At 53.2% G+C, this 16,278-nt stretch overlaps 1 pseudogene across 1 annotated transcript in view; it reads left to right on the top strand.

Moving 5' to 3' along the window:
* The first annotated feature begins 1,067 nt into the window (after positions 1-1,067).
* The window catches only part of LOC146822365 (uncharacterized), a 56,904-nt pseudogene continuing 41,693 nt past the window's right edge, over positions 1,068-16,278 (top strand). Inside the window, exon 1 of the transcript XR_014963263.1 lies at positions 1,068-1,692. The product of XR_014963263.1 is annotated as an uncharacterized LOC146822365 (transcript). The remainder of the gene's footprint in view (positions 1,693-16,278) is intronic.

The raw sequence follows: 16,278 nt of genomic DNA, 5'->3' as shown, positions 1-16,278 counted from the left end.
GCAGGAAAGTGTCACTCGTAGTCATTGAAATGTCACTCACAATTGCACTGAAATTATGAAAATGTCACACACAGCAAATCTGAACCCTTGGCAGCTATGCTTTACAGACTGTAATCACAGCGCCAATGCTTGTTTGTATCCTCTTCTCACATCCAGGAGTATTGGACTGTCCGTGGCAGAGCTGCAGCTGTGAGAGGGTAAAATATCCGCATCGGAAGCGCTCTCTGGGTCTGTTTTCAGCTTTTCTTGTCTCTGTTCCCCCCGAGCAGCCGCCGAACATTTCTCTGTTTCTCTTTTCGAAATGACCCGGTGTCACTCACTCCTGTCAATCAGAGAGTGAGGGAGGCTGGGGGCGTGTTAGAAGATCGGCCTTAATGTATACATTGTATCTTTAATGACATCTAAACGCTAATTCCTGAATTGTTTTTTAATGACGACAAACTTTTTTGTAGGCTCCGCCCCTTATCCCTCGTCCTGAAACCTGTTACCCGAAAGAGGTGGGGGTGATTGGAAGGTGTGCTAAGGCTGCCCCCTCCCCATGCCACACTCTGACGTCACTGGTAATGGCAGGGGTGGGGCGACCACATAAGCCCTGGATGACAGCCAGGGAGTTACTTTCATCCCGAAGTGCTGCGTGAAGTGAGCGCGCCGTGTGATCTGCTGCAGGTGAGTTGTCGGTGTGGGGGGACTGGAGCCGGGGAAGGCACAGAGTGAGAGGGGTTTTGTTTCCCGTCTGTCTGCGATGTAATTGTGGCGTAAGGGCCTGAGTAGCTGACTCTGGAGCTGGGAGAGCAGGTTGGAGTTTCGGCGTCTGTTCCATCTCCTGTGATTCTGGGCGAATCGCTTACCCTCCCCCTAACAAAAATGAATGTACCCTTGTGTTATGTAACTGGTGCTCGTGGTATTAAGGGGCGTTGCCTTACCTACGGGGAAAACTAATGGGTTTCGAAGGGGGCGATAATGAATTGCCCCAGGGCGCGGTGAGCCGTTCAGGGCAATGGGCAGGGCACTGCACGGTCAGTGGAGGGGCACTCCGGGCAATGGGCAGGGGCAGGACAAGGACACTGCGCGGTCAGTGGAGGGGCAGGCGGGGCAATGGGCAGGGGCAGGACGCACGCAGCTCAACCGTTCGTAACCACGCCCTGGTTCCTCTCCACGGGTACACACCCTGCCCCCGAGGCCGGTCTCTCTCAGCACCCGCGGCTGAGGCCTCCGGTTCCAAGGCGGGTATTGTAACTGGATGAGTCTACTGTCAGCAGCGGAGTTTAACTTCAAACTGACGGAAGCGTAGCGCCGTCTCCTGAGGTGCGCCGGGGCACGCGGAAGTAAACAAGGCGCCCGTTCACACAAGGAAAGTGTCCGGGTTCACGCGAGTGGCGGCCCCAGGGCGGGCGCTGACGTGCATGTTATGTCTTAACAAATGGTAGCTCATTGGTTGCCTTAGCGACGGAGCCTGGATTCTTCTGGGGTATCCATGGGAACTGGATACTACAGCAAGCGGCCCTGGAAAGAAGTTTTAAGAACCTTTTGAAGTAATCAACGTTGGAAACTTAGTCGAGTGTGATTCGTGTAGCACAAAATGGCGGATTACGAGCGACGGCTTTTCGGATCCATCTGTGGACTATTATGACCTGGACTACCTTTTTAGGCAACCGATCCACAAGGTTTTAATCTGGCAATTCTTCTGTTCAGGTATTTACACCGGTTTGGCCCATTATTAAGCTTGCAGTGTCTATTTCTTGTTGTGGCCTGATGCTAAAATGGTGGATGCAATAGCCTTGCAGAGAATGCCATTTCGATCACGGTGGTGATGGGGAGCGAAGGCTGAGTGTTTCTACACGCAAGGTGGATGCAGTGTGAGTAATCTGGGGGACGTGCTGCATGGAGGGACTGTTTTTTAATTCACTGGTGAGTTATTGCAGAGCGCCTGACCCTAAAATGGCGATTTCATGACGACGCAGGAGATGTAATTTTCCCGATGGTGCCGAGCGCTAAAGGAAATGCGAGAAGGCACTTGCTCTTGGGACAGCGGCTGATGCATAAGAGGAGCACTTTATTGTGTACCCAATTTCATCTCCACGACGACATGGTTGTCACTGATAGCTGTTCCTAAAACGGTGTCGGAAGCTCAGCGTTAAGCAGTATTGAGAGGTCACCTTGCGTCAAACTTGCTTTTACATCAAGTAGTGCCCGCTTTACTTCTCTCCTGCTGCAAAAAGGGCTCTGCTGATGCTCTCTCCTGCTGCAAAAAGGGCTCTGCTGATGCTCTCCTTCACAGCCAGATTTGTACGTCCCAGCTATCAACCCGAATAAGTGTTGCTTCCTGTGGCTAGAAGGATTTTTGTACATGCTTTTTTAGAGTCACGTTTTTCGAACATTTATCCAGTGGGTTTTGTGCACTTCAAAGACTCGAGTTACTTCACATGACGGAGGCAGACATATCCCTCTGAATGTACTCAGCCTCGACATCATTTATATTTCCAATACCTGAAGAGACTTCTATTTTGAGGGACTAAAGACATCAATTATTTTTCTCTTGCCTGAGACATCAGGGTCCCAACATTCTTCTATACTTCCCTGAAGAAGTTATCTGGGCTATATGCGGTACTGCACGAACCACGCGGGTTGCTTTTTATGCAACACCAGTAGAAATTGAAGATAAAGGACTAAAAGAAATGTAAAAAGACTGAATACGTTCTTTTTGTTCTCGTCTGCTGCTATATATATATATATATATATTGCCTACTGGCGGTCGCCAGTAGGTAGTTATAGTTAGGACCACGTTTCCATAGGAAAACCTCAACATTCTATTTTGAATAACTTTGGCGCCGGTCGACGAATCCTCGCGAATTTCTCAAAATAGGTGGGGCGCTACGCTCCGCTCCTACCCTGAAAGTCTCGGGGGGGATCCGTCAAGCGGGGGCTGAGATAAAAGGGGGGTCCCAAAACGCGTTTTTCCCATGCATTTTTCCATAGGACCTTTAGAACGAGCTACAGCCCGAACGGCTGAACAGAATTACTCAAAATTTGGCAGAGGTAGTCCCTAGGTCAAGGAAGTGCCTTTTGTAGGTTTGGTGTAAATCTGTTCAGTAGATTCTGAGAAAATAGCCTTTAAATCAATATATATATCTGAGCCCGCTTACGGTACGCTTACCGTACGCTTACGGTAAGCGTACGGTGGCGTGCGCAAGCGCGATTCTGATTGGCTGTTAGATCTTAGTAAACATTCGAATCGGCCGAAACCAGGAAGCGGCGGCCGCCATTTTGTGTATTTCACTCTGAAAAAAAAGAGTGAAAACAAGGAAAGGGGGCAATGAGGAGAGTTACAGACCCCCTAACATTTGTAAGGGGGTCAAAGAAGGACAGAAAAGTACAAAGAAAACATTTATTGATTTTAAAAAAAATCACGGGGTACGCGTACGGTAAGCGTACGGTAGGAAAAAAAAAAAAATGAAAATCAGATTTAAGTGTTTAGATATTAGGGGGCTCTAAAAAGAGCCGTTGTGTTTATGAAATGATTTTTTAGTGGTACCTACAAGTAAGTACCGATGCAGAGTCTAAGGTTCAAGAGGAAGACTCTGTTCCCTTCATCATTGAAGTGCACACCATCTCCTCTATAAATGTCTTGCATGTCATAACGCAAGTTGTTGTGGTAAATGGCACCCATACCATAGTCACGGAGGAAAGCAGAAACAGATTTGTTGACGTGCTTTCTTGCTTTGTCATCGCACTGCGTGCCCACCGTGCGTGCACGGCACTAACTACGTAAAGTGGGCGCGCGGTGCGCAAAGCGCACCGCGTGCTCACTGTGCGCGCAGGGTGCGCGAAGCGCACCGTGCGCGCACGGAACGAACTGCGTTAAGTGGGCGCGCACGCCACGAATGGCGTAAAGTTACTTAGCACTTAAAAAACCGTACAAATTCACTGAAAAAACCATAGGTTTCACACACGTTATAGTTAGGAATTAGCATTTAAAAAACCTTGCAAATTCACTGAAAAAACCATAGGTTTCACACATGTTATAGTTAGCGGAAATTTTACTGATAAAAAACCAATGAAATTCCCCCGTTATAGTTAGTGCAGGCAACTATAACTCACGCGACCGCAATCTTCTGCTGATGACATGTGTCTTTATGAAAAAAAAATATTTGTAATATATGTATAGCTAAAAATGTATGGAAGAAGACATGGGCAAATAAGTGTCTAAATACAGTATTAGCATCAGCAGAGGATTGCGGTCGCGTGAGTTATAGTTGCCTGCACTAACTATAACGGGGGAATTTCATTGGTTTTTTATCAGTAAAATTTCCGCTAACTATAACATGTGTGAAACCTATGGTTTTTTCAGTGAATTTGCAAGGTTTTTTAAATGCTAATTCCTAACTATAACGTGTGTGAAACCTATGGTTTTTTCAGTGAATATATATATATATATATATATATATATATATATATATATATATATATATATATATATTAAGCTGGAGACAATGGTGGGAACAGCTGCACAATAAGAGCAGATAAATCCTCTCCCAACGGGTGAACTGACGAAAGTTATCCTCCTCTAGACTCTTGGGGCATTTGCAGGTAGTTCTGTCTGAGTTAGGAGTGAGATGCACTCCTTGCACCATTGCTTCACAGCTGTGCAGCACTTAGTGCCAGCTGCAACGTTTAGGTCTGCGCAAGTACGCACGCTGTTCTTTCGCTGCATTGGCAGCAGCCCCGACATTCTGGGCACAGGGCATTTGAGCCCCTTTGAGTTGGCCAGTTGACCAGGGGGTCCTGGTGGTTTGTAGGGCGCCAGGCCCCATTGTGTATTTGTGGTGCTAGGAAATGTATTTCTTGTAGTTTGATTTTCAGACCCTGTTCTGGCTACCTCTAAATTGTGTTTTTATGATTTTTAGGTTGTCTTGCATACTTTGGTTTATGCTAGTGAAAGTATGTGCTTTTTGCCCTGTGCTTTTTGCCCATAATGTGGGTGATACTTAGGAGGCAAGTGTCTAATATTAGACTGTTGAGATTTTGGGTGCAAATTGCGTTTGGTGCCTATTGTGATGCTGTGCATAATGTGGTTTGTCACAGGATGATGTTAAATAGTGATTTTCCTCTTACACCACTCCATCTTCAGTCCTATTTTGCTGAATCAGCCCTGTTCTGTAGTAATAACCTATCCCTAATCGCCTCACTTTCCTGTCTCCACCATAACTCAGGCCCCTTCACCCGACGTCTGGATTATGTGCCCCCTTCTTGCCCTCATACTTTTTTTTTTTTTATTTCAAAAAACCTTTATTAACACAAAGGAGCAATACAGGAACAATCGCCCTTCGGGCATACTGCAACGCAGAGGGTGGGGGAAGTCCTCGTGCTGGTAGTAGAGGTCACACTTACACAGCCATTTAGCCGACATCCCGGAGGACCGGCGGCGTTCCCACCGTCAATAAATTAATAGCACCCAAGCAATGTCTCGGCTACAGCCGGATCTGTGGCAGACTCCCCGCTCTACAATAGTGTGGCCTCGGTATTCGTAGGCACCCACGCGCCAACCACAACCCACATCTCTGGCGTAGCCCCTGAAAGCTCCAACCGTTGCACTAACCCCCCCCCACCCCACTCACCACACACGCACCGCCGAACCCCTATGTCTCTGAAATGCTCGCACGCTTCTGTCGTCCCGCCATCCCGGCGCGCATAGACAAAGTGCCCACCCTCAGTCGGTCTACAATCATCCTGACAGCGCATTCACCCCATATATGGTCCAGTCGGGAACCCGACCCAGTCGATCTAGGAACTCGGCTATCCGCACTCTCCGCATGCAGCGCTCTCTACCATTCTGTACTACTACGTGCCTCCCAGGCGCCCCTCCCCGGCTTCACGACCGAGGTCAGCGTCTCCCCCCGCTATCACGCCCCCACTGGGTTCTACATTCTGTGTCCCCCCCCCTGACTATCCACCTCGGGGTCCCCTGGCTTCAACGACGCGCTATACAGCCCCCAAAAATTCTTGGGGCGGCTTTTAGGCGGAAGCAGTTCGCTGTATATCTTTGCTTGCGTACTACAATACAACATGTCGCTGGCCCATCGCTTTTTGGTGGGCAGAGGTCCTCTCATCCAGCAAATCGCCACCACTCTCCTGGCTATTAACAGTGCAATGTCCGCTAGTCGACGCAGTGCCGGCTTGAGGGATCGAGAGTACCCCAGCAACGCCAAAGCGGGGCTAGGGGGAATCTCCACTTCCAGTATCTTACTGAGCTCCCGGAAAACCTCTGCCCAGAACCTGGCGACCCCCGGGCAGCGCCAGGCCATATGCATGAAATCTGCTTCCGGGTAGTGGCAGCGCTCACACTCCGCAGACTGACGCAGCCCATACCTATGCAATCTCTGCGGAGTGTAATATACGCGCTGCAAGAATTTAAAATGCACCAATCGGTGCCGGCCATTTAATGAGACCGTCTTGGTGCTGGCGCAGCAGTACCTCCACATATCATCTGTGATCTCCATGCTGAGGTCCGTTTGCCATGCAAGTCTCGCTGCGCCGCACCGGTGCGGTATATGCTGATCCCCCAGTCGTTTGAGTGTCGTGACCAGCTTGGCAGACGCCGCGGTCTTTATTACATAGGTGAGTTCCAGAACCTCCGGGGGTTCCGCCATCCCCGGCCCCAGAATGACCGAGAGCGCAGCTCGCACTCTGTGGAACTGAAATCGCTGTACTGGCGTGGGAATCGGCGGCGCCGATCCAAGCTGGTCCCACGTCTTGGCCACCCCGTTAACGAACAGATCCTCCATCCGCGAAATGCCCAACTTGCTCAGCGCCCGTATCACACCCTTTTCTCGCAGCGGGGGGAGCCACACCGCCCACTCCACCGGCAACAACGGAGAGTACAAAATCTGGCTGCCCCGGGCTGTCGCCAACTCCCGCCAAGCGTGAGTCGTGGCCTTAAGGGAGTCCAGGCTGCCCACCCTATGCCCCACCTGCTGAAAGGCAATCGCCGGCAAGGGCAGCGGGTCCGCGAACAATTTCTCAAGGATCACGTGAGGGATCCCCGGGTCAGCATGAATCCACGTATGTAGATGCGCCGCCTGCGCGACTCGGTAGTACCGTTCCAAGTCCGGCGCCCCCAGCTCGTACGGTAGTGTCAACACCTCCCATCGCACTCTAGGCTGCTTGCCACCCCAGGCAAGGGCAATAAGCGTTTGTTTTGGCTGCTTGAAGAACGCCTTGGATAGCACAATCGGGATATTATTGAACAGGAACAGGAATCTCGGCAGGACTACCATTTTCATGATTGCTATTCTGCCCAGCAATATCAGGGGGAGCCTATTCCAGGACTCCACGTCCTCTACTAACTTGCTGTATGCCACTCCATAGTTTTCCCGAAGGAGCACCTCCGGGTCTCTGTGCAGCTGAATCCCCAGGTACCGTATCGAGTCTGTTGTCCACTGCAGGGGGTACTCCATGGGGAACGGCAGCGTCACCGGCGATAGAGGGAACGCCAACGACTTACTCCAGTTAACCTTAAGGCCAGACAGCGCCCCGAACCTGACCACCTCCCTGAGAATGGAGGGAAGATTCACCTCCGGGTCCCTGACATACAGGAGGGTGTCATCAGCATATGTTGAAATGCCAATCTTATAGGTGGGGAAGCAGATGCCCTCATATCTATGATATTCTCGGATAGCGCAGGCCAAAGGCTCCGCCACCAGGGCATATAGGAGCGGGGAAAGGGGGCAGCCCTGCCGAGTGCCCCTGCCGATGTCAAAAGCGTCCGTGACTCGGTCCCCGATACGCAGCCTAGCAGTGGGGCGCTGGTACAAAGCTCCCAACATCTGCAGGAAGGGCTCACCCAGCCCAACCTTACGGAGGACACGCACCATGAATGGCCACTCGACAGAGTCGAATGCCTTCTCCATGTCCAGGAAAAGCGCTAGAGCCTTGCAATCCGGGCGCACATGTTGCATGGCTCCCATACCGTATGAATGTTATATGTGAGGTTCCTCGATGGGATAAAGCCCGCTTGCTCCGGGGCCACGAGCTCCGGCACCAGCAGAGCCAGGCACGTGGCCAGGACCTTAGTATACAGCTTGGCGTCCACATTGAGCAACGAAAGGGGTCGGTAGGACCCGCAGACGTTTGGGGGACTCCCGGGTTTCAGAACCGTGACAAGTAGTGCCTCTCTCAGTGTCCGGCATGCACCCCTCCTGGCCTATCTCATCAAAAAGCGTGATCAGGTGCGGTAGAAGCAAGTCTAGGAATGCTTTGTAGAAGGCCACCGTCAACCCATCAGCGCCTGGGGCACTGCTCGACCGCATGCCCCCCAGTGCCTCCCGGATCTCGTCCTGTTGTATGGGCAGCATCAGAAACTCCCTCTGTGAGTTCTACAAGAAGGGCATTTTGATGTAGCTGATGTAATCATCTATTTCCTCCTCCATCTGGGACGACTTAGAGGAATAGAGGTCGGCATAGAACTCCCTGAATTCAGCAACAATCTCCTCTTGGTCTGTGAGGACTGTGCCTGCAGGGGTGACGAGCTCCTCCACCACCAGGGGCCGTCTGCTAATACGCAGTAGTTTTGCCAGCAACGAGCCCGGACGCTCACCCTCCCCGTAGGTACGGGCGGTTGCATACTTGCCCTTGGTGCTTCACCTCTCTGTCTGCTTCGCTGTTGTATTCCGTGACCAATTCACTAATGCTAGTCTCGAACCCGGCTGCTGGAGAGCGCAGCCGTTGCTGTTCAAACTGCGTCTCAATGGACCGCATTCGCAGTCGGATGCACTTAAGGACACTAGAGTGTTTGGCCATAGCCATGCCGCGAATGTAAGCCTTGAACGAATCCCAGTGTGTGGAAGCTCTGCACTGAGCCCAGGTTCTTATCGAAGAACGCTTCTATGTCTTCCGCCAGCTATCCTCTGAAAACCTCGTCCAACAACGAATAGGGCGGCAGGCGCCAGGTGAACGGAGGTATCCTCCTAATCGGGAAAGTCAAAAGTTAGGAGAAGTGGGGAGTGATCCGACAGCATACGGGGGAGCACTATGCACCCCCTAAACGCCGCCAGCAGGGAACGCGACACCAACCAGTAGTCAATTCCAGTGTGTACGTCGTGGTGCGCAGAATAGTGCGTGAAGCCTCCCCTCCCCGAGTGACCATGCCTCCAGGCATCAACCAGATCGAGCCTAGTCATCTCTGCCTGCATATGCATGGCCGCAGCTGCTGGGCGCCGCACCGTCCCCGCTGAGCGGTCTACCGACGGGTCGAATATAGAATTGAGGTCACCCCCCCCCCCCCTACACCATTCTGGCAGGGGCGTATTGCCTACAAAGAGCAGCCAGCATGCCGTAAAACTCTGGATCGTCGCAATTGGGACCATACACGTTAACCACCACCAGGTCATGACCCTGCCCTGTACACCTAGCGAGTAAATACCGCCCGTGAGGGTCAGCCTCCAGCACCGTCAGCTTCAATTTGGAGGTCGGGTTTACCCAAGTGACCACCCCCCGGGAGTGCGTTGTAAAGCCGGCCGCCACACTGATGCCCGCCAGGCCTCGTGCCAAAAGCATTTTGCTCCCAAGGGGAAGGTGCGTTTCCTGTATTGGAGCTAGGTCAATGCGGTGCCTGCGGAAATAGTTGAGCACTTTCCGGAGCTTACGGAAGTCATTCAGCCCTCTGACATTCCAGGTAAGCGCACTGAGAGTGCCAGCATCACTTTCACCATTCACCACTCCAGGGGCAGCCATCGCAACATCCACACTGCATCCGTGCTCACAGGGGGGATTCTACTCCGGTGGTCATTGACTAGGCGAGTCTCAGTCCTCCACCCCCAATATGCCGGAAACACATCAAAACACAGGTCTCGCAGCCCGTCGTCTACCCCTCCACCCCACATTTCACGAACTCCCCCCCCCCCCCCCCCCCCCCCCCCCCCCCCAACTGCAATCCCCCCCCCACCCACAGCTGACCTCCCCCAACCTGGCCAGACAGGACCCCACTCCCACCCCCCACCCCTCTAAACCACAAACATCACTCAGTAACATTGCCCCTAGCAGCCCCAGCAGGGACCACCGAAAGCCGCAGCGTGGGGGCAGAGATTGCCGGGCGCCAAATACTCCCAATTAGGTAGCACCTCCGGGCAAAGCATACCCACCTCGCCCTGCCCTCGTACACCACCCCACGTGGGTGGCCCCGTCGCCACTACCCCATGGCACCCGGGTAGAAACTCTGATCACTCCCTCGAGGAACCCGGGAAGACACTCCGTGCAACGAGAACACTCAGGCCGCGCCGCCCGCCAGCCCCCCACCCCGGGGAAACACTCATCAGAGTCAGGGAAGCAGGGAACAAATCTCGCCCCGGGGGGGCCCTCCCAGGACCCCAGGAGCCAGACTACGCATGTCAACCTCCGAGCAGGCACCACGTGTCGCCACACCTTATATCTAAACCACCGGGCCCCCAAGGCTCCCACTAGGCCAAGATATCAGAAAAATCTCACCGGGAGGCAGCAACGGCTTCGCCATGGGTGACCGCACTAAACTCAGCTAGTCGGATAGCGCCAATGTCCCTTCCGCAGTCCAGGCCACAATCAACCCCCCACTCAGCAGGCAAAAGGCAGCCCACCCCTTTGTACCCGGAGTCCGGCAGTCCACCCTGGGCTAGTCCTGGTCCTCCAGACGTGAGGTCTCGTCCGTGGAGTCGTTGTGGCTGCGCTGGTCGCTCCGCTGCTCCTTTGACCAGTCCTTCAAGGATCGCTGCAGCTCCTTCGGATCTGTGAAGAAGTGGGAACGGCCCTGCCGGTTGATCCGCAGTCTCGCAGGGTAGAGCATCGCATAGTCAAGGCCTAATTCTCAGAGTTGTTTTTTGTATGGGGTATATTGCCTGCGCTCGTCCTGCACCCTGGCCGTGAAGTCGGGGAAAATGGAAATGTCCATACCTTAGAATTGGAGCTTGCCCTTTTCCCTGGCCACCCACAGGGCCACGTCCCGGTCTCTGTAGTTCAACAATTTTGCAATTATAGGCCTCGCCGGTGCTCCAGGTTTCGGGCGCGGCCCCAGCGAGCGCTGCGCCCTTTCGACCACGAACATGGGAGAGAACACGTCCTCCCCCAACAGGGCCCGCAGTAGCTTCTCCACGAATAGCTCCATCCTCCCGGTCTGCATTGTCTCCGCAACCTCCGTGATGCGGATATTCGATCTCCTCGAGCGGGCCTCTAAATCCTCCGCTTTGTCCTGGATGATCTGCAGCAGTCTGTTGAGTTGCTTCCTGTCCGCGTCCCACTCCGTTTGCGCGTCCTCCACGTGGGACACTCTTTTTTCCGCCATGTCTAGGTGCTCCGAGTTCTTGTCCACGCGCTCCGACATGTGGTCCATCCGGTAAGTGAGCGCATCCAGCTTAGCGTCGATTGCCGTGAGGCTGCCCTGAAGGCCCTTCTCCATCGCCACCAGCATTTCTCGGATGTCCGCGGCACGTCCGCGGCAGGGCCGCCCGCCGCCGCCTCCCCCGCGGCCGGCCCCTTCGCCTTGCAAGGGTCGAAGGAAAGTTTAGGCTGCGACTTGTCCGTTTTCCCCATGGTGGCGGTCCGAGTCTGGCTCTCCCCCCAGGTCCGGGCACCAACCGCAGGCCCTAGAGGCTATCAGACCCCGGAACTCCTCGTATGTGGGGTACACCCACAGGTACAGGCCGGCGCCGGCAGGGGGACAGCCCGCAGCCGTCTGACCTCAGTCCACCGCGTCGGCACACACACCCGCCTCCGGTGCGCTGTGCCGCGACTAGGCCAAGTCTCTCCACCACTCCCAGGCACCTCAGTGTTGCAGGCAAGGGCTCATCCGAGAGGGCAATTCCGGGCTCTTCGCGCCACCTGGGGCGGTCTCCAGTCTCTGCCGAGATCGGGGGGGGGGGGGGGCAACGCGGCCACCACCTCCGTAGGGCCCCCACAGCCAGCGTCGGCACCGCACAGCTGGTCTCCGGGGCCCCGGGACGCTCCCAGGGACTCCTCCTCCGGGCACCCCACAGCCGTCCGTCACGGGCGTCCCGCTTCCCGGCCCGGCTCTCCAGGCGCCCAGGAGCTCCGCTGCGCCGCCGTCAGGGTCGTATGTGCCAGCTCCGTCTGTCGGGGTCGACTGCCCCGCGGTAGCGTCGTCCGGCGAGGTGTCCAGGGACAGGCCCGCTCCAGCGGGACCACTTTCAATATCGCCGCCACAGCACGCACGGAGGACACGCCTCCAGGAGAGGCCGGGGATGTCGGCCGCGGCGGCAAGTCACAGCCTCGGCGTGCGCAGCAGCGCACTCTGCCCCCAATTCAGTCGGGGGGGCACCACTAGCGGTACCGCTCAGGAGAGGAAGGATTCCCCCGCGTTCCCAGCTAGGCAGTGCCGTGGGGAAGGATCGTTGGACGGATCATGAGGGCTTCAGCGAGGAGCTACGCACTCACGCGTCCGCCATCGCCGCCGGCTAGCTCCGCCCCCCTTCTTGCCCTCATACTTCTCCTCACCACCACCTTCCTAGTAACACCCTTCCCTTACCCCCACCACCCTCCTCCTCCACAATTTCCCAACATGGCCACCGCTCGAATTAAGTCTGGAATTAATTGCTACAAAATCATCTACCCTTCTAACCTGACTAAAGCTGCAGCAAAACGTTTCAAGCATAACACCATTGAATGTTTCCCTGATTCCCTTTTTGTCGATCAGTTTTACAATGGTCGGTATGGGGGGCTCAAAAATGATCTAATTTTTTTCACGCACGACATACCCTCTTGGTCTACCAGCTTTTACTATTCCTTTAACGTCACCTCCTCCTCCTCTATCCCTCATGGGAAACAGCTAAAAATTTCCCCCTCTGCGGGTTTTAACGGCTCCCTCACTATCTCACTCTATAACAACGGTACTGTTATGATCCAAGCCAAAGACACCTGTCTCTCTCTCTCTCTCTCTCTCTCTCTCTCTTTGACCGCCTCTTCCCTTCCCTACTCCCCTCCCCTGAGACTGGGCTATCCCTTGACTCTCCATCTAGCTCCACCAATTACTCCCTTTCTCCTCCCTTGACCCCCCCACTCTCCAATAGGCTGCATCCTTGGGAGGCACAGGTCGACCCTCTTCTCTCCCCTCGGACCTCCCCTCCCATTCTCCCCCCCCCCCCCCCCCCTCAGTATGCCCCCCCTCTTCACTTCAGCCTTACCTCTAGCTAACACGCTCCTCGTCCATTCTGCACCGTCCCGGCACTCCATTCTCATCTCCTCCCCCCCCCCCCTATCCCTTCCAGCCACCCCCCTCCTTAGACCACCTCTCCTCGGCCCTCTCCCCTTGTCAGTTTTCCCTACGTTCCCCTTATTCCCTCCTCCTCTCTGCTTTTCCTCCCACTCCTCCCCTCACTATGTACCCCGATTTTCCCCACATATACATTCCATCTCTCTCCTTCCCCCACTCTCCTCCAGCAATGCTGTGCTACCCCCTTTCCCCCCCTGGTAACCCCTTCCCTCCCTCGGACCGAGCAGAATCACTTCCTTTCTTCAACTTCCCTATCTCCCAATCCCCCCCACTCTGCCTGATACCCACTCCCTCACAGCCACCTCACCTAGCTACCAGGACCTATCCAACCCCCTCCCCTCCCTTCCTTCCAAACCTCCTTCATCCCTATGACGCCACACACTCCTCCCCTCTCCTACCACCCCACTCCTCTCGCCCCCTAATTCTGCCCTTAATTCCTATCCTTCTTGCAACGCCAACAACAACTCTCCTCTCACCTTTGGCGCACCAACTCCTGCTCTCATCCAAAACCTTTCCCTACCTCTGAAACCTATACCCCTACTCCCCTCCCGTTCCCCCACATCTCCCTGCCGTACACTGCCTAGTGCACCCCCTCCTGTTTCCATCGAGCCACCCAACATGCCGTGCTCTTCCTTACTCTCTCTGGAAAATAAGCTTGGCTCTCTAATCACCGCCATCTCCCAACTTGAAGCTACCATTTTAGTTTTAAGCTCCAAGATCTCGACTTCTCCATACACCTAAATTCCTTTAGCAAACACTCACCCTTACACGAGATGCACCTCACCCCCACACCCCATTATAGCTAAGCATAGCCTGTCGTCTGCAAATTCACACAAGCACTCGAACGCCACCCTTCCTTCACTTTCACTTCCCAGTAACCCTGTTATCTACACTATTCCGACCAACTCCTCTGTCAGAACCACTCGCCCACCTAAACCCTCCCGAGCGCCCTCATATAAGTACAATATCCCTATCACCCCTCATAGCCCAAGTGCCCCCGTTACCAAAACAGTTGCGTCAGAGCTGCGCTGTTTGCTCCACAACTGCAGATCTGCAATAAAACACAAACTTGAAATCTCCGATACCATCAACTTGCACAATATTGACCTGCTCTTCCTCACAGAGACCTGGTTCAACGATACCGCTCACTCTGTTTGATCTCCTTGTACCCACAGGCTATTCTATACTTAGAAATGACAGAATTGACAAAGTTGGGGGAGGTGTTGCAGTCATCTTTAGAAACTCCCTTCAACTTAAGGCTCTTCCTAACAGCTCCTTCCACACTTTTGAATGCCTATCTCTTGAGCTTCAATTGCACCACCGCTCACCTTTCCGATTCCATGCTATTTACCACCCGCCTGGTAGCAGCCCTTCGTTTATGGAGGAACTCACGGACTGCATCAGCGACCAATACTCGCAAAGTGACAATCAGATCTTCGTGGGTGACTTCAACGTCCACTGGGGCTCGCCTCAAGACACCTATGCGAATTTGCTGGCCACCTTCCTCTCTGCAAACTATCTTATCCAACACTGCACAGAAACAACACACTCTAAAGGCTCAATCCTGGACCTTGTTATTTCTAAAGCAGGCTTGCTGACTATCGCTACCTCTATTCATGTAGACTGGTCTGACCACCTCCTCATCCCATTCTCTCTTCACCTATCACACTCTATAACTCTCGGCCAACCTAAGATGGCTACTTCCTGGTTCCGTGACACTAAAAATATTGACCTCAGTACCCTCTGTGATTCTACTTTGCTATCACTTCCAAGGCTAGACCCGGACCTAGATGTTAACGAACTCACCTCCCAATGCCTCACAGTCCTTGCAGTCGAAATCAATAATGTCGCTCTTCTCCAAAGCAAAAAGAAAAGGCCCACTCCCTCAGCACCTTGGTTCAACAAATCCCTCAATGAAGAAAGGAAGTTCCTAAGAGCCCTTGGGAAACAATGGAGACAAGCGCCCTCCACCGAAAATTTGGCCACGCTTCGTTCAGCAAGATCCAAGTACCACAAGCTCATCTTCCTTGGAAAAGCATCGCACTTCAAATCCCTCCTTGACTCAGCCAAAAATAGACCCAAAAAACTATTCAACCTCATCAAGAACCCAAACCGCTCTTCCCCCAACCTCCAAATTGGAGGATTCCACAAAGAAAGCAGCGGAATTCGCTGTATTCTTTGAAGAAAAGGTGAAATCACTTGTAGATCAGGTCATTCATCCTACCCCTACAGAGGAGCGCAAATCCTTAAATCATTTGGCAAAACTTTGACCCCATCTCTGACGATGCCCTCATTAAATGCATCCTCGATACAAAGCCCTCTAACTATTCTCTTGACCCCATCCCTAGTGCCATTGACTTCTATACCCATTCTCTTTCCTATTGGACCACTCTGGTCAACCTCTCCCTCAGTCAAGGCTCCCTTCCTGTTTCCTTCAAAACTGGGCAGGTCACCCCTCTGCTTAAAAAAACCCACCGCTGATGCGAACGACCTCAACAACTACCGTCCCATCACTAACCTACCCTTTCTTGCGAAAATCACTGAAAAATGTGTAGCGAAACAACTCTCTCGCCATATCAAGGAAAATGATCTTCTTGACAATTTCCAGTCCGGCTTCATTCAAAACTGCAGCACTGAAACAGCCCTGCTGCTAGTGATTGATGACGCGCTGCGGATACTCGATTCAGGGGAGTCTTGTCTTCTAATTCATCTTGACCTTTCTGCAGCCTTTGACACTGTCAATCACAACACTCTCCTTAACACTCTTCAACAGAGAATGGGCATGGAGGGCACTGTGCTCAGATGGTTTGCCTCCTTCCTCTCTGATAGATCCCAAATGATCAAAATAGCGAACAGTCTTTCAGCTCCTGTAGCGGTCAGTCAAGGCGTTCCTCAAGGCTCCATACTTGCACCCACACTGTTCAATCTCTATTTAGAACCGTTGGGAAATCTCCTGAGTAAATCTGGTATTGTTAGACCTGTCAGCCCTTTGGGTGGTCCCTCCTCATCATTATTTATTTTGTCCCACT

The sequence above is a fragment of the Triturus cristatus genome, chromosome 6 (genome assembly GCF_964204655.1).
Source record: "Triturus cristatus chromosome 6, aTriCri1.1, whole genome shotgun sequence".
Lineage (NCBI taxonomy): Eukaryota > Metazoa > Chordata > Amphibia > Caudata > Salamandridae > Triturus > Triturus cristatus.
This window is presented reverse-complemented; position numbering and strand designations above follow the sequence as displayed.